This window comes from Gorilla gorilla, chromosome 3 (assembly GCF_029281585.2).
Source record: "Gorilla gorilla gorilla isolate KB3781 chromosome 3, NHGRI_mGorGor1-v2.1_pri, whole genome shotgun sequence".
Taxonomy (NCBI): domain Eukaryota; kingdom Metazoa; phylum Chordata; class Mammalia; order Primates; family Hominidae; genus Gorilla; species Gorilla gorilla.
This window is the reverse complement of record NC_073227.2, coordinates 178,240,064-178,258,918: the sequence shown is the minus strand read 5'-3', so window position 1 is coordinate 178,258,918 and position 18,855 is coordinate 178,240,064. Positions and strand designations below refer to the sequence as shown.

Here is an 18,855-nt window from a genome sequence, read left to right as displayed (position 1 = left end):
TCAAAATTGACTGAGTTACATTCCATAAAAAACAAATGCTGTAAAAATAAGAATTTGCTAAATCATAGAGTATAGTAACTAATATGTAAGAGCTCAAGAAAAATATTACTGTCTAGTGGCCAATTACAATTTATATATAAGATGGAAATAAAAATTTTAGCAAGCATTACTTGTAATTCAACTGCTATTCTATGTATCTATGTTCACAAGGTAGTTATGTATAGACCTTTCACATATTTGGAAACTTATTTCATATATCAGCATAATTTTATTAATATTATCACTCATGAGACTTTTTCAAATTTCTTATAATGTTTTAATAGCATGTATGTTTCAAGCACAGAATCCTGTCAATATAAGGGTAATAAATTTAAATTGACTACAGTAAATGGTTCTTTATACAAATACATGGAAAAATACTGGAATTTATTTTGTGAATGTACACGGCTCTATTTTTTCATGTAGCAACTTCCTATTTCAAGAATATGTATTTCAAATTGATCACTAATCAGTTTTGAAAACTTCAAAACTACTAGATCTACAGTTGACTAGAATAGTGTGCTACAAGAAACAGAGTTTGCTATTTTCTGCCCTCTGCTGTTCAATTTTGGCAATTATGTAAAACTTAATTGCTTCCGCTGCAAGAATTTTAAGTTACAACAAAAAATAAAAGAAATAAAAAATGTGATCCAACATATCATTTTTTAGTTTAGTTAGGTGGTTGGTTAACAGTTTTTAAATCACTGGCAGAGCAAACTTTTAGCTGACTTTATTATCAAAATTAAGTTATAAATGTCAGTGCTGCAGTTCCTACTTAAGTAGTTTGACCAAAGTGGAGTTCACTCCCTGCCTTCTTATTGATTCTCTGGGACTGTAAAAATGTAGGACATCTAAAAGACTCATATGCAATGCAGCATTCGTAAAAAATGAGTGTCCTCCCACTTTCAGCAGAAGATGGCAAAGGATAGAAGTTCTCGCAGAAGAAACCCATGTTTCAGACGTAAGAGTCTATTGGCTGATACAGAGCAAAAGAAACAAACAAAGAAGGAAACATGAGGACTGTAATTACTCAGGGCTATAAATAAAAAAAGGGATGTTCACTCTGGGGAGTTTTAGTTCTTTAATTAAGATAAAGAATAATGATATGAAAATAGTTATTCAGATTAATATAATATTTATTATACCTTTTTGTAACAAAATTTTAAATCATTAACTCAATAAGATAAAGTTTGTGACCCTACAATGCATAGCTAAAGCTAGGCTTTTGTAAGATTTTTAAAAATATATTTAAAATCAAGTTCAAAATGGAAAAATAATTATAGTTTTCATTTTTGATTGTTTAAGGGTTTTGATTATATTATTTTTAATTAATGTTATCCCTATAGACAGCCATTCTATACCAGAAATATTTATTGGAAAATATAGAGTTTCAGTTTATTCATTCATTCAAAAAATATATTAAGGGGCCACTATGTTTCAAATACTGTACTTGATAGGTGGATAAAATGGTAAACACAACAGATGCCTTTCTTATGAAGTTCCCAGAATTTAAGTAAGTAAATAATGAAGATCATGTGATGAGAGAAATAAGAAATGGGAAAGGTAGACAAATTATTAAGGCAATATTATGACAGCAATAAAAAATCTATAATGCTCATTATATCTTGGAGCTCAGGACAGAAAAGGGTCTTCAAAGACTGAGACCTAAACTGAGTCAAGTAAGGGTTAGCTAGGTGGAGGGTTGGAATTAACAGTGGAGAACACTACATCGAAATACAATGACTTCAGCAAAAGCATGTGTGAGGTCCACGAATTACAATGAATTCGATGTTTCTAGAAAGGGAAGTGTCAAAAAAAGGAGCAGCAGAAACACACAAGACAATAACAAAAACTATGTATTTATCCCATAGGATAAGAGAACCATTTTGAGGATTAGATCTCAAGATCTGCATTTTTAATGGAACATTTTTGAGGTTATTTGAAAATGTATTTAAAGGGAAACATATTGAATGTAGGGAGACCAGTTAGAAGGCCATATTCCTGGTGAGGGTAATGAGAGTAAGGATTTAGGAAGTAATAGTACAGACAGGAAGAAAAGTTTGGTTTTAGGCAATATTTAGGATAAAAACTTAGTAAAACTTGTTAGTGGGCTTGTATGTAATGAAGGTAAAGGAGATGGGAAAACAAAGCCAACTTCCAGGGTACTAGGCTGAGTGCCCAAAAGGCTGGTTTTACCAAGGGTTGGAGAAAACACTGGAGAGCAGACGTGCAGGCAAAGTGATGAGTTCAGCTTTAGACATGTTGAGTTTACAGGGTCAGTGGGCTGCATCCACTTACCTGTTGTGCTAGCACTTAACACTGATTCTAAAATTCAGGGAAGAGGCCTCATGTGGAAGTTAATTTTGAGACTCATCAGACTACAGTGTTTCTCATGACAGTTACCATTTCTTGAAAAAGTTAGTTAAAGAAAAAAAAATCCAAGCAAAACAATTAAAAAAAGAAGACACATGCCACCTTTAAAATCCAGCTTTGATTTAATATGGATAAATGTATAATCATTTTCCACTTTCTTAAAGTAGGACCAAGGCCATTACCTTGAGCATGGATCTACCGAATCATGTGGTTTCTTTAAAGTAAAGTGAGAACTTAAGAATAGTGTGAAGCAATCAGAATGCTAAATCCTGTTCAGTTTTGAGGATTTTTCTTAACTATTTTACAAAGGTCTTCCTCACACATAATGGAGTATTTTTGCCTCTTTGTATTACTGATCCTTTCCAGAACATTTGACATACTTTTCAACCATTCTCTGTTCACAGGTTATCAATTTACACAGTATTTTAATTAAACTATGTAATTTAACTGCCATAAATTTTTTTGTTTTGTTTTTTAATAAGTACATTTGACTCTCACTTACGGAGTAAAAACAGAAATTACACAGGCTGCTCGTCAAAGTATTCAGCAGGCTTCCATTTGTGTTTTTCGTAACATGCAAAAGCAAAGAATAGGAGGGGAAATAAATAAATAGCATAAAACATGGCTGTCATATTTTCTATCTCTGTAGATGATTACAAGACTTAAATTGTTAATCACCAGGGAGCTACATCAGCAAGATGGTGGACTTAGACACACTGATTCAACAAGAATATGCAGACCAATTTCTTTTTTGAAACATTCAAAAACTAGTAGACAGGCTCCTGCACTCGATGAAAGCATGAAATGAACGACACTGAAACCAATAGGAAAATTCCAGACACCCTCTCATTATACTCCCCACACCTAGCACAGCAACATATGACCAAGACGAAACCCTCAGCTTTCAGTTTTTCCCAGGATGGGAAAGAGTTAGATTTCACATACAATGCTCCAACTTTTCTGAATGCAACCCAAGAGACTGGCTTCTGTCTTAAAGTCCTCACAGGACCTGGCATATGCTAGATTCCTGGAATAAGCATGGCAGTCTGAACTAGCAACACAGGCACTCAACACAACTCATCCTCCCAGCTCAGCATAGAGTAAGTGGGTGGAAAACCCCAGTTCCCAGATTCTACCTGAGGGGAAAAAGAGTTCCCTCCCTCCTGTACCGAAAATGAGAATTCAACATTCCAGCTTCTCCAGGTGCTATCCAAAGGAATGGTTGCTGTCTCACCTATCTCAGAGCACAGATGGGACCCAGGAGATTCTAGATGCCTTGGGGCTGCCAAGAACAGTGACAGCAGTTTGGACTAACAAGAAGCATTAAAATGTCCACAGAATCTCTGGCCAGGCTGATTGGTGGAGATTTTCTCCCATTCAAGGCCAATCAGTGAAGATTGCAAGACATGACAATTTTTTCTAATGCATAAATACCAACAAAAAGTGTCAAGGAAAATGAAGACACAGGCAAAAGTGATACAAACGAAAGAACAAAGTAAAACTCTAGAAAATTAGCCCTAATGAAATGGAGATATATGAATTACCTTACAGAGCATTAAATACAGCTATTTTTAAAATGCCTAATAAGCTCCGGAGAACAATACATGATCAACAAGAGAATTTCAACAAAGAGACAGAAAATTTAAAAGGAACCGAGTGTTATTTATGCCTGAGATGCAAGAAATGTTCAATTATTGAAAATCCATTAATATGATACACCATATTAACAGAATGAAGGATAAAAATTACATGATCATTTCAATAGATGCAGAAAATAATTTGACAAAACTTTATAAAAATGCTTTTGTGATCATAACTCTCAACAGACTAGGAATAGAGAGAAATTACTTTAACATAATAAAATCCATATATAAAAAGTCCATGTCTAACATCGTACCCAACGGTTACAAAACTGGAAGCTTTTACACTAAAGTAAGATACAAGGCAAGGATGTCTACTCTCAAAACCTCTACTTAACATAGTACTGGAAGTCCTAATCATTGTAATTAAGCAAAAATAAAAGGCATCCACACAGGAAAGAAAAAAGTAAAATTATCTCTCTTTGCAGATGACACTGTCTTCTTTGTACAGAACACAAAGGAGTCAACAACAACAACAAAAAACACCTGTAAGAACAAATAAAAGAATTCATTAATGCTGCAAATTATCAAATCAACATACAACAATCAGTTGTGTTTTTATATACTAACAGTGAGCAATCTGGAAAACAAATTAGAAAAACAATCCAATTTACAATAACTTCAAAAAATAAAATACTTAGGAATAAACTAATGAGGTAAAAACTTATAGACTGAAAACCATAAACATTGATGAAAGAAATTAAAGAAGACACAAACAAGTGGAAAGATGTCTTTGTTGATGGATTAGAAAACTTAATATTGTTAAAGTGTCCATACCACCCAAAGGAATATACAAATCCAACGAAAACCCTATCAATATCCCAATGATATCTATAATACAAACAAAAAAAATCCTAAAGCTTTTATAGAAACACAAAGACACTAAGTAGCCAAAGCAATCATAAGAAAAAAGAACAAAGCTGGAAGGCTCACACTACCTGACTTCGGAACATATTACAAGCTACAGTAATTCAAACAGCATAGTCCTAGCATAAAGGCAGACACATAAATCAATGGAACAGAATTGAGATCCCAGAAATAAATACACCAATATACAGTCAACTGATCAACAAGTGTACTAAAAATACACAGTGGGAAAAGAGCAGTCTCTTTGACAGCATTGGGAAAACTGGATATCCACATGCAAAAGAATTAAATTGGACCCTTATCTTACACTATACAGAAAAATCAGCTCAAAATGCAATAAAAATTTAAATGTAAGACCCAAAATTGTAAAACTCCTAGAAGAAAACCTAGGGGGAAAACTCCATGACATTGGTCTTAGCAATTATTTCATGAATATGACACCAAAAGCACAGGCAACAAGAGCAAAAATAGACTAGTGGGAATACATCAAACTGAATAGCTTCTTTATAGCAAAGGAAACACTCAGTAGAGTAAAAAAAACAACTTACAGAATGACAGAAAATATTGCAAACTATATATTTGATAAAGGGTTAATTTCCAAAATATGAAAACAAAATCTACAACTCAATATTAAAAAAGGAATAACTCAATTAAAAAATAGGCTATGGACTTGAATAAATATTTCTCCAGAGAAGACATACAAATGGCCAACAGGTATACAAAAAGATGTTTAATGTCACTAATAATCAAGGAAATGCATATCAGTATGGGAATATCACCACACAACTGTTAAGATGGCTATTATATATTTTTTAAAAGGATGAATATTAATGAGACTGTAGACAAGAACTTTTGTACACTGTTGGTGGGAATGCTAAATGGTGCAGCCACAACGCAAAACAACATATTTCTTTCTCAAAAAATTAAAAATAACAACTGCCATATAATCCAGAAATTCTACTTCTGGGTATATAACCAAAAAATAAAAATCAGAAATTCAAAGAGGTAATTAGCACTCCCATGTTCATTGCAGCACTATTCACAATAGCCAAGATGTGGAAACCACCATTGATATATGAATAGATAAAATGCGGTACATAAACATAATGGAATAGTATTCAGCCTTTAAAAAGAATGAAATCCTGCCATTTACAAAAAAGTAGATGAATGTTAAGGATATTAAGTCAAGAATCCAGTCACAGAAAGACGAACACTGAATGATTCACTTATATGAGGTGTCTAAAATAGTCAGACTTGTAGAAGCAGAGAGTAGAGTGATGGTTCGCAGAGGCCGGATGGTAGGGAGAATGAAGAGTTGTTGTTGAATAGGTATAAAGTTTCAGTTAGGCATGATGAATTATAGATCATCTGTACAACATTACACCTATAGTTAACAATAATAAGTTGTGTACTTGAAATATTAAGAGGGTATCTCTCATGTTAAGTGTTCTTATCACAATGAAATTTAAATACTAAAAAATGGTATCACAGCCACTTTCGCTAAATACTCCTTCCATATCTTCATTAATTTTGTCAACACATCTTAGTCAGACAGAATTCTTTAGTTGGTGTGTATAGTCCAAACCCTCATTCCTGCAGGATCCAAGTTCTTGATGTTTGTATTTTTATGTGTTTCTAGAGATGTTTTGTTTTGTTTTGTTTTGTTTAACTGATTACTGGGCAAGGGAATACTAAGAGGCACTCTACTGAATAGTGAACTTCTCAGGTTCCAAATATAGTCCTCATCTCTTCTATTATAGAGACCATCTTTCTCCTCATAGTCAGTATCATTTACCTAGGCAATAGAGAGACACTTATTTCAGTTGTTCATTGAGCATCAAAAGGAGCCCGATATGGATACGGGACAGATAGCTTTCAATTAATCTAGAACATAGCCATTTTTCTGGTGGAAACATTCCTTCCTTGATCACCAAAACAACCATAACCAAGATTCTAGGGTCATGAGGCAAAAATTATTTAAGTACACTCTTGAATGTAACAGTGAGTAGGGTCACTTTCCCTTCGTTCCAAAACTGTTTATATTCTCATTAGGGAAGGCTGCATCATTTATTGACACAATTATTGAAAGCATATCTTTAATTCTTTATGATAGTGTCCCATCCTTTTAGAGTGTTCTCTCTAAGCTAGTATCAACACTGAGCCACCAGCAGGCTCTTCCACCATTCTATCAAGCGCATTACTTTACAGTGATGGAGTACGTAGCTCGATGAGTGATTTTCAGGGGCATGAATCCATTACTATAGTCTCTTTTCCCTAAAATGTGTTTCTTGGTAGGAAGCAACATTGCAAGGGATTCCATGGTAATGAATTCTGAAAGTACATTAATCCATTAGTAGTAGTACCAGATGAAGTACTGAGTATAGGAAAGGCAAATCCACATCTAGAATACGTGTCTACTCTGTGAGAACAAAGCACTCCCCCTATCTGATGATCCTCTCCAATGTGACCATGTCATTAATTGTTTTCCATCAGAAAATTGTCGGTCACTACTGCTGGCAAATTGGCAAACCAGCAATGGCCCTAGGTAGTTTAGTCTTAACAAGAGAAGAATCTGCTGTTGACCTCAGACATAACTTCCATCCCTGCTGCCACCAAAGTCGTTTTGCATGTGGACTTACAAAGAGAACAACTGTGGCGGGGCAAAGAGTTTGCCTGTCATCCACAGGATAGGCCATCTAGTTCATGATTAAAATTCTCTTACAAAATGATTGTCCCTCCGATGGACATCTGTGAAGGACATAAGTGTCTTCACTCTCTATGTGCATCCATATACTTCTGTCTCACATCTCCTTACCACAAATGTTCAATTCTGTTCTTTCCAGCTCTTGACAGCTGACCAACCCATTAGCCATTGTCCATATATTTCTGGATTTAGGCAATTTCTCACTTCATATAAAGTTGAAAAACATGATATGCCATCTAATATAGTTTACCAATGTCTTTCATGGCCACTCCAGGGTGAGGTTTTCTGTAGTAGCCATCCACTTCCAGCTGGTGCTCATACAACATACACAACCATTCCTAAACCAAGCCTGCCCTTCACCCAACTTTGCAAACTAACAGATAATAATAGCGAACCACCCAAGGGGCCATAATGTACCTTAAAGGAGAGGTAGCAAGGCTGTAGGTAAAGATACGATGGAAGTCTGAGCTACTCTCTTATACAATTTGTGTCTTCTAGATGTGCTAAAGCCAACATCTGTATATTCTATTTCTATTTTACAATGGTATATTGATGATCATGCCAAATGTAAGGGTAAAATGGACCAGATATGCCCTTTTCTTCAGGATGGGAAGATCAGGTTGCAGTTATGTGGTCTCCTCTGGACAGAAGCTCAAGTATATACCACGGCCCAGTGGCAAGCCAGATGTCACTTTTGAAATGAAAAAGAATTGCCAGCAGAGGGGAGGTCTGAGTTCAAGCACTGGGCATCTGTATTGTGACTTTCTTCGTGCAGTGTGACACAGGCTCTCCATTAGCATCTCTGTCTTCCCCAGCTGCCTCCAATACAATTGTGTCTACTGAACCTCAAGACTCAAGTGTCAGCTTGCACTGTAGCCTGAACCTGCTGCTACATTTTATTTTTCTCAGTTCATCTATCTGCCCTACAGATTATTCCTAATAAATGTGTCAGAGTGAGAGGTGAAGCTGCCCGGGCTTCTGGGTCTGGTGGGGACTTGGAGAACTTTTCTGTCTAGCTAAAGGATTGTAAATGCACCAATCAGCACTCTGTGTCTAGCTAAAGGTTTGTAAATGCACCAATCAGCACTCTCAAAACAGACAAATCAGCACTCTGTAAAACGGACCAATCAGCTCTCTGTAAAATGGACCAATCAGCAGGATGTAGGTAGAGCCAAATAAGGGAATAAAAGCAGGCCACCAGTGCCAACAGCGGCAGCGCACTCGGGTCCCCTTCTACGGTTTTGTTCTTCTGCTCTTCACAATAAATCTTGCTGCTGCTCACTCTGGGTCCGTGCCACCTTTATGAGCTGTAACACTCACTGTGAAGGTCTGCAGCTTCATTCTTGAAGCCAGCGAGACCACGAACCCACCAGGAGGAATGAAAAACTCGGGATGGGAGGAACAAACAACCCCAGACCTGCCGCCTTTAAGAATTGTAACACTCACCGCGAAGGTCAGCAGCTTCACTCCTGAAGCCAGCGAGACCACAAACCCACCAGGAGGAATGAACAACTCCAGACATGCCGCCTTTAAGAGCTGTAACACTCACCGCAAGGGTCCGAGGCTTCATTCTTGAAGTCAGCAAGACCAAGAACCCACCAATTCTGGACACAAGTGCAGCATGCCCAAACGTGGTACACATTGCCTGCATAATCCAAAGAAGCCTACCAAGCATTGTGATGGGTGGTACAAGGGACCAGCCTCAGATTACTGGGCACTTAAAAAACTTCATCTGTGCGGCAGACCTCTAACTTCTGAGGGATTTATCTTCCACTGCAATCACACATATTTTTACTAATATATCTGAGAAACTTATTTTTTGTTCACCAGGTTCAATTAACAGGGTTTCTTCAATATAATGTATTAATTGAATTGCTGTAGAGACCATCACATCCAGAACAATCTTTGTACCTCTCTTGACAGAGGGCGATAGGGCTCTTATTATCAACCTAGACACAATAAGAGATGTTGGGATGGGAAAGAATTCACTTTGTCTTGGGCAGCAACTGTCCCTTATGTAATCAGGTTTTTTCTTTTTTCTCCCTCAGATAAGAGATTATTCTCTAAGAGAATTAAAAGATTTGTTTCTGCTTACACAGAAATATGGGGGAATTTGGAGTTTTAAGACTCCCAGCTTCATCTATGTCTAAATAAATGTCTTTAGTTTATGTGTCAGGATTTCAGTCCTTGCCACCAATACCACTATCTTAGAGATGTGTGGTAGAGCATTTAATTGGCACTGGAAACTCTGTTTACTTAAAAAGAAAATTTAGATTTCCCACAAGTTATAAATTTCCCTCTACTACAGGAGAGGAGGGACTCATTCAAAACTTCAGGGAATCTTTCTCCTTCTCCCATGCATATCCCTAATTGCATGCTTACAGATTTTAATTTCTCATATTCCCTGTGTTTGTTCTCTAGGACCAGAAAAAGCAGCTGAATAGCTGCGATATCTGAAATCACTACTATATTCATAACAACTAAGTGAAACCTGATTTCCCTGAAGTCCCTCTTCATCCTATGCTATCATCAGTAAAAATGAATGCTGGTAATCATGACACCTTCATCTGTCATAAATTTTCCATGTCTCACCACCTGTTTTTGTAAGGAGCATGTCTCTTGCTTCTCAAATACATGAGCAACCTAATTCTTCTGAATCCTACTGTGAGGTTCTGTTTTATAGGGTCAGTTGCAGTACCAGTTGCTCTGTGTCTGGGTCCCCACAGAAAACAAAAACAGATGGCATATACAAACAGGCTGATCCAATAATATTTTACTTACAATGTAAGTGTGAGTGAGGGAAATCATAAAAGTTGGTTGAATAATTCAAGGTTACTAGCAACGGAGCTGTTGAAATCCTTAGGCTGAGGAAGGAGTTCAGTCACTGAATACAGGAGAGAGTCATGTAGCAGTCACCTGGAAAGATGCAGTGACCTTTAGTGAAAGCATTCAGATCACCTGAGCTCACCTATCAGGAAGGAAGCCAGAGGGGTAGATATTCTGACCTCACTCTGCTTTCTCCTTTCTTCAGGCTCCTTGTTGGTGTAAGACAACTGAAAGGCAGAGTGAAGGAAGCCTGATGTAATATAGTTTATACAGGTCAGCCACCTGGGGCAAAAAGCAGGGTGGAGAACGGGAGAGAATGAATTTGAAGAGGAGGTACAAATATGCCAGTACATATAGGCCATTCTTTCTTAAGCTTAATCAAGATTCAGATAAATGTTACAATAAGAGAGGTACTGCTAGGCAGAGACACTGAAAGTTGAGATGCATAACAGATACAGGAGGGGGAAGATGTTGCTTTCATTGTCAATGGTTAGCAGGTAGATTGCTTGGTAGATGGTTTGTTTTTAAGGGAAAAGAAGGACGGTATGCTATCTGGGCTCCACTGGGGTTCCAATCCACTGATTAATATTTTAGAAAGATAGAAAGATAATGGAGGAGATGATTTGCCAGAATTTCTGTGAGAGAGAATGGCACAATTTGTGCCAGTTTAGATACTTGCCATCCCCTACTCCTCTGCCCCAAATTTGCTTGGATCATGATATGACTATATCATGGACACATTATAAAGTACATAGATGTTCTCACATACGGCGTTTGCATCAGGAGGTGGGGAAGGTTCTGTCATAGAATGGCTTCAGAAGTGTCAGACATTGATGAGGGGATGAGAACTGAAGAATCGTGGAGGAAACCTTTGGGAACATATGTGAGATAATTTCAGAGACACACAGAAGTGTGAAAATGAATTTTGGAAGGGCTAATGTATTTTGCAGAAGGTGTCAAGAGCCAGTAAAATTTTAAATATTATTTTTTAAATGACACATTTTGAAACCACAGACTATGAAGACCTGGGGGAATACAGTTTGTACTGGTGAGATCAATTTTTAGAGACTTAGTTACCTTTCCTACTTGACCCAGACTAGACGTTTTTCTGATTTTCTGAATTCATTTTCTATGATGTAACTTTGTTGATAGAAATGAAGTAGCCAGAAAGCCCAAGAATCTGCCATTGTTTCCAACATAGACCAATAAAAAGCATAAAAAATTTACTCTCTAGTAATATTTTTTATGGAATATTGCAAAGAAAATTTATTTAAAAATTTTAGGCCAGGTGCAGTTGCTCACGACTATAATCCCAGCTCTTTGGGAGGCCAAGGTGGGTGGATCATGAGGCCAAGAGGTTGAGACTATCCTGACCAACATGGTGAAACCCCATCTCTACTAAAAATAAAAAAATTAGCCGGGCATGGTGGCACACGCCTGTAGTCCCAGCTGCTCGGGAGGCTGAGGCAGGAGAATCACTTGAACCTGGGAGGCGGAGGTTGCAGTGAGCAGAGATCGTGCCACTGCACTCCAGCCTGGCAACAGAGAAAGACTCTGTCTCAAAATAAATAAATAAATAAATAAATAAATAAATAGAATAAATTTTAAAAAGTAACAGGGCAATTATCTTTAAGAGTTTATAAAATACCCAACCCAAACCAAACAATATTAAAGACAGAATAGCCTAAATTTAGAAAGAAATATTACATTAAAAACAATAATTGTTAACATAATTAAACAAGTAAATGTACAGTTATGCACCAGATGATGATGTTTCTGTTGACAATAGACCACATATAAAATTGTGATTCCATAAAATTATAATGGAACTGAAAAATTCCTATTACCTAGTAAGATTGTAGCCATAATATTGTAACATAATGCATTACCCATGTGTCTGTGGTAATGCTGATGTAAACCTACTATGCTGCTGGTTTTATAAAAGTATAGCACATACAATTATGTATAGTACATCATACTGAATAATAATACACAACTATGTTACTGATTTATGTACTTACTATACTATACTTTTTATTATTTTAGAATGTACTCCTTCTACTTATTTTTTTTTTAATTAACTGTAAAATGCTTCAGCAAGTCTTTCAAGAAATATTCCAGAAGAAGACGTTGTTACAGGAGATGACAGTTCCATGTGTGTTATTGTCCCTGAAGACCTTCCCTCGGGACAAGATGTAGAGACTGAAGAGAGTGATACTGATGATTCTGTTTCTGTTGTAGGCCTAGGCTAATGCGTGTATTTGTGTCTTTGTTTTCTTAAACTTTTAACAACAACAACAAAAAAGTTTAAAAAGCAAAAAAGTGAAAACGATTTTAAAAATAGAAGAAAAGCTTATAGAAGAATATTCAAAAAGAAAATATTTTTTAAAAGATGTACAATGTGTTTGTGTTTTAAGCCAAGTGTTATTACAAGAGTCAAAGTTTTTCAAAGTTAAAAGTTTAAAAATAAAAAGGAAACAATACACTAAGAATAATTTATTATTGAAGAAAATAATATTTTAGAAATTTAGTAAGCCTAAATCTACAGTGTTTATAAAGTCTATAGTCATATGCAGTCATATCCTAGGCTTTTATATTCACTCACCCAGTAAATGTAAACTGGCTCACCCAGAGCAACCTCCAGTCCTGAAGCTCCATTCATGGGAAGTGCCCCTATACACCACTTTAATCTTTTATATCACATTTCTATGATATACCTTTTCTATGTTTAGGTATGTTTAGGTACACAAATACCATTGTGTTACAATTGCCTACAGTATTCAGTGCAGTAATATGCTGTACAGGCCCCGCACACACGGGCTGGCCAAGCAGCCACTTCCTGGTGCGACCGTCAGTGGCGGGAAGATGGCGGAGGTGGTCGTGGGCAAAGAAAAGCGCCGGCAGCAGCCGCTCCTCTGGCTGCCCCTGTCCCGCATCCGGGTCATCATGAAGAGCTTCCCGAGGTGTCCAGAGTCTACCAGGAGGCGCTGGTGCTCACGGCCAAGGCCGTGGAACTCTGTTCAATATCTAGCCCCCTTTTCATAAAGACATGGCAGTGGGAAGGAAAAGAAAACACTGACTTACAGCGATTTAGCAAATACTGCAGAGGAATCAGAAACTTTTCAGTTTCTTGAAGATATATTGCCAAAGAAGATTTTAGCTAGATTTTAGAAGATTTTAGAAGATTTTAGCTCTTTAGCGGAAAATACTTAAAGAGGGAAAAAGATGAGGAGAATGACAATGATAATGAAAGTGACCATGACCAAGTTGAATCCTAAACCAAAAAAGTGCTTTAAAAACCAACCTGGCGAAGGAGGACTGCCCTGGACCTACTCCACTGCCGCCAAGTAAACACAACGCCGCTCCCCTTTAGTGTCTTCACGTCTTCGCAGACTTCCAGTGCGTGGTATTCTTTCCAGGACAAGATTGAGGTCCTCCTCATGTACCTGTGCCACAAACAGCCAGAGGGAAAGTGACCCAAACAGCAGCCCTTCTTTGACAGGTCCGCTCTACAGCTCAGACACCAAGAAAGCAGCGGATACCGGCAGCCATTGCGGGCTGATCTGCTGTAGCGCCAAACTGCAAGGACAATTTCCTTTTTCTTTCTTTCTTTCTTTTTTTTTTTTTTTTTTTTGAGACGGAGTCTCGCCCTGTCGCCCAGGTTGGAGTGCAGTGGCACGATCTCGGCTCACTGCAACCTCCGCCTCCTGGGTTCAAGCAATTCTCCTGCCTAAGCCTCCCCAGTAGCTGGGATTATGGGCGCGTGCCACCGTGCCCGTCTAATTTTTGTATTTTTAGTAGAGAAGGGGTGTCACGATGTTGGCCAGGCTAGTCTCGAACTCCTGACCTCGTGATGTGCCTACTTCGGCCTCCCAAAGTGCTGGGATTACAGGCGTGAGTCACTGCGTCCAGCTGCAAGGACAATTTTAACTTTTAAATTTACAATAGATTTTGAAGAGCTTCTACAGATCAGTTATGTACATTCATATATGTAAATTTTGGAATCAGTTCTTATAAACAGCTTGATTCAATTTTAGCTAGTTTATAAGTAGTATGTTACATTTGAATTTTTGTCTTTCAAGAAAAGTTGACTGTTCAAATATTATTTTTCTACTGTAAAGAAATATACTTTTCTATTAAAAAATCTGTACATATTTTTATGGTAAGATGCTTTATAGAACTAGTTTTAGAGCCCTCTATGGCTCTAAGTCCTTGCTTACTGCCTGCAAATTTTGTGAAATTTAAAAATAAGCATTCTAACACTTTTATTCCCATAGAAAAATTGCAAGTCAAATTATCAAACCAAATACAAAAATAAGCCTTACCTCTGGTATAAGCATGTTGTTCTAAAACAAACAAACAAACAAAAACAAAAAACAAACACACATTTTGAAACATTTCTTTGTTGAAGATCTCTCTCATACTGTTCTTTGCTTTAAATCCCTAGTACTTGTTTTTACTGTCTGTAAGAGAAAAACGGCCAGGCGCGGTGGCTTATGTCCATAATCCCAGCACCCTGGGAGTCCGAGGTGGGTGGATACCCTGAGTCCAGGAGTTCGAGACCAGCCTGATCAACAAGGTGAAACCCCGTCTCTACTAAAAATACAAAAAATTAACCAGTCATGGTGGTGGGTGCCTGCAATCCCAGCTACTCAGGAGGCTGAGGCAGGAGAATCGCTTGAACCCGGGAGGCGGAGGTAGCAGTGAGCCACGATCACACCAACGCACTCCACCCTGGGCAACAACAGCAAAAACTTCGTCTCAAAAAAAAAAAAAAAAAAAAAATGGTGAAACCTATTATAAGACTTTTTTTTTTTTCCACAAAGGGTATATGTTTGGTTCCTCTCTCACTCTTTTTCTTTTTGAAGAAAAGGTTTATAATTTACATTCAGTAAAACCATGCTTTTTAGTGTCTAGTCTGTGAATTTTGACAAATGCATAGTTTTGTAACCAGTTGGTAGGCAGGACAGATCCATCACCCAAAACATTCCCCTCTGCCCCCTTGTTTTCAGTCTTTTCTGCCCCCTGGCAATCACTGATGTTTTCTGTTCCTCTTGTTTATTAACATTTATTTTAATATAAAATATTTTAAAATCAAAAATTATATATGCTGTACAGATTTCGTAGACTAACAGCCAGAAACTATACCACATGGCCTAGGTGTGTAGTAGGCTATAACATCTAGGTTTGTGTAAGTATACTCCAGGATGTTTGCACAATGAGGACATCACCATTAATGACACATTTCTCAGAATGTAGCTTCATTGTTAAGCGACACGTGACTATAATACTTGGATAAAATTATGCTAATGTCTGTGATATTTGGTCAAATGAAATTCCCTCATATACTGAATTTTTATTTGTATTGCTCTGTTACATTTTCATTCATTCCACAAATATTTATTGAATACCTATGTGCTGCGAAGAGAGAAACTAATGTTAATATGATAGTTTGCCTTCACAGAGTTCATGTTCTAGTGAGAGAGACAGACAATTGCATTGAAGGGCTAAAGTTGTGTATAAAGTTACTTCTGATCTCAAGATAAGAGGCATGATTCAAATTACACAGAAAACGAATTCCCCTTTCCACTGAGTCTTATGGAAGAGCAAAATAAGAAAGATGTCAATCGCAGAGCCTTCACCAGGTTTGAGCTACTGAAGGACAGCACAGACCTTGGCTAATCTGTTATTTAATAGAGCACTTTAAGGAGTCCTTAGAAGTACAAAGGTGGATCTTAGCTAAAAAGAGGCAGAAAGAGCTAAATTATACTTATTGTTTTTTGAATAAAAAGAGGAGACTGGAATTTGGAGAAGACATCCAGTACAAATGGCCCAGAAAACAGAGAAGCAAAGAAACACCGCATAGTAGGAGGCTAGATCTCACAGAGAAGGTGGTCAGAAATTCCCAGGAAGGAGGACCTAAACTACTTACTTTAAAAATGGAGGTCTGATATTCGAAGTTGTATTGCTAGGACATAGCCCCCTTCCTTGTCTAAACCTTCAGTGTAACTTTGCTTTGTAGGTTGACTTCCACTTCAGCCTACAACCTTGCTTCTGCAAGAGCAGAAAGCAGTTACTACCATGCTCGCTTCGACAGCACATGTACTAAAATTGGAACGATACAGAGAAGATTAGCATGGCCCCTGCACAAGGATGACATGCAGACTCCTGAAGCGTTCTATATTTTTGTGGGAATTGAACAATGAGATCACTTGGTCACAGGGCGGGGAACATCACACACCAGGGCCTGTTGCGGGGTTGGGGGCTGGGGTAGGGATAGCATTAGGAGAAATACCTAATGTAAATGATGAGTTGATGGGTGCAGCAAACCAACATGGCATTGTATACCCATGTATCAAACCTGCATGTTGTGCACATGTACCCTAGAACTTAAAGCATAATTAAAAAAGAAAAAGAAAAAGAAAGAAAGCAGTTACTACCTAGATTTTGGATATCTGGGGTAATGCCTACAACCTGTCACACATTTTAGTAAATCTGTTTTCAAAGGGAAAATAAATAACGGTATAACTATTGGAGAGTGAAGCCTGAGGAAAAATTTAGTCGTTTTTATTATGACAATACAGAAGTTTTTATACTTGGTTAAGGCAGGAAGGAATAAATGTTTCCTTTTCTAAAAAGAATAATTTGGTTGCTAAGTCTGTGAAGTTTTATGCAAATAACAAGAGAAATTGCAGCTCCAGTTGCCTTAACAGTAACTTAAATATATTGACTGATATAACTAGAATTCCAGAGTTATAGCAGAATTTGGCTGATCCAATTCACCCCAATCACTCTGATTTTCTAAAATAAGTTTTAGTCTAAGGTTAAGATTAATTCCTCTTACAGTTGTAGCAACTGGTGTTTACACCAGTTGGAGAGAAAGCACTCTGGCTACAGTATTCCAACTACATGTCCTAAGGTATATCCAGCTGGCTTGTGTAGTTTACATGGCCAGTACTAACCCAATACTTAAAACAGGGGAAAAGAAATGCAGTGATTATATCTGGGACCTACCACTACAGCTAGGAGTTAGTGAAATGTGTCAGTATTGTTTCAAAATGAGGAGGAAGAAGAAAGGGATGCTAAACAGAAAACCAAGTATGTCCATCAGAGTAGATAAATATGGGGGGTGGAGATAAGGCTAAACCTAAGGAAGAAGAAATTCTATGACTTCATACAGAAGCACATTTTCTCTAGACTGAGAAGACTTTAAATGGATTTCATCACTTATATATCATTTGCTATGAATATAACATTCATAAACTATTTATTTTTAAAATGTAGGTCTGATATTCAAGGTTGTATTACTAGGACATAACCCTCTCCCTTGTCCAAACCTTCAGTGTAAGTTTGCTATGTAGACTGAATATAGCTTTCATAGCAAATTATATCGAGTGATCAAAATTCATTGAAAGGCTTCTCAGTCTCATTTCAAAGGTGTTCCTTGCACATTGTGTAAACTCTGTGAACTCACAACCTGGGAGAATTTCAAGGTCATAAAAGTAGTTTGAGGCCCAAATAAACCCTGAACTATACAGAATGTCTTCTTTTTCCCAGCAGTTTTATAACATCATAAATATTTTTGTGTCTGATACCGCTAATGAATTCCACAAAAGAATTTTATCCCACAAACATCATTGTTCAGCATTCTCCTTTTGGCAACAGTAATTAGGTTTTTTTATGTGACTATGCTAAAATATATCATGATTATATAGCTATTTTTAAAAAATCAGAATGAGCAAAATTTTATCATATTATCACAAAATGACCACAAAGTTTGTTTTTGTTGTCCTGTTGGTTTTTGTTTGCCTACTTTTTTCAGAACTTAAATAGCAGTGTACTGACTGGTATGCTACCAATAAAACATTGTTGCACTTTATATCATGTATGAGGAAAGTGTTAAAGTTGCAACCAGAAGATATTTCTCAGATGGTAACATTAAAGCTAAAATTCTAGTTAGACTACATTGTACTGCATGAAAGGATCAAAGCTACTTACAGAAATAAAGAAAAGAAACCTGAAATAAGTCTCACCAACTACCCAAGGTTTTGAAAAATTAATTATAAATTTATACAATCTTACAACCCATTATTAATTTTAGAACAATATCCCTGTCTGACACAGGTCTAATTCAGGTGCACTATAAACACCGCTTTCCACTGGAATGCATTACAGAGCATATTTTTAGTGACAAGAAGTCCTGGTACCATTAGTGATTAGACAATTTATAGACACAAATAATATGTTTTGATCCTACTCTTATAAAGAATTTTAAAGAATAAGAACTATTTTCCTTCTCACATTCAACTCTTTTGAAATGTTTTGCTGGGCTTTAAGTCCTAGAGGCAGAAGGATTCCCTTTTTCTAGGGTCAGATATAAGAGGCTTTGAATTAAATTGTCATAAA

At 37.0% G+C, this 18,855-nt stretch overlaps 1 non-coding gene and 1 pseudogene across 1 annotated transcript; both read left to right on the top strand.

The window, feature by feature from the left end:
• Positions 1-13,314: 13,314 nt before the first annotated feature.
• On the top strand, positions 13,315-13,727 carry LOC101147812 (chromatin accessibility complex protein 1-like; annotated as a pseudogene).
• Positions 13,728-16,530: 2,803 nt separating this feature from the next.
• LOC115934536 (U6 spliceosomal RNA) lies at positions 16,531-16,637 on the top strand. The gene has a single exon (XR_004070306.1). It is a non-coding gene; the product is annotated as a U6 spliceosomal RNA (small nuclear RNA).
• Positions 16,638-18,855: the final 2,218 nt, after the last annotated feature.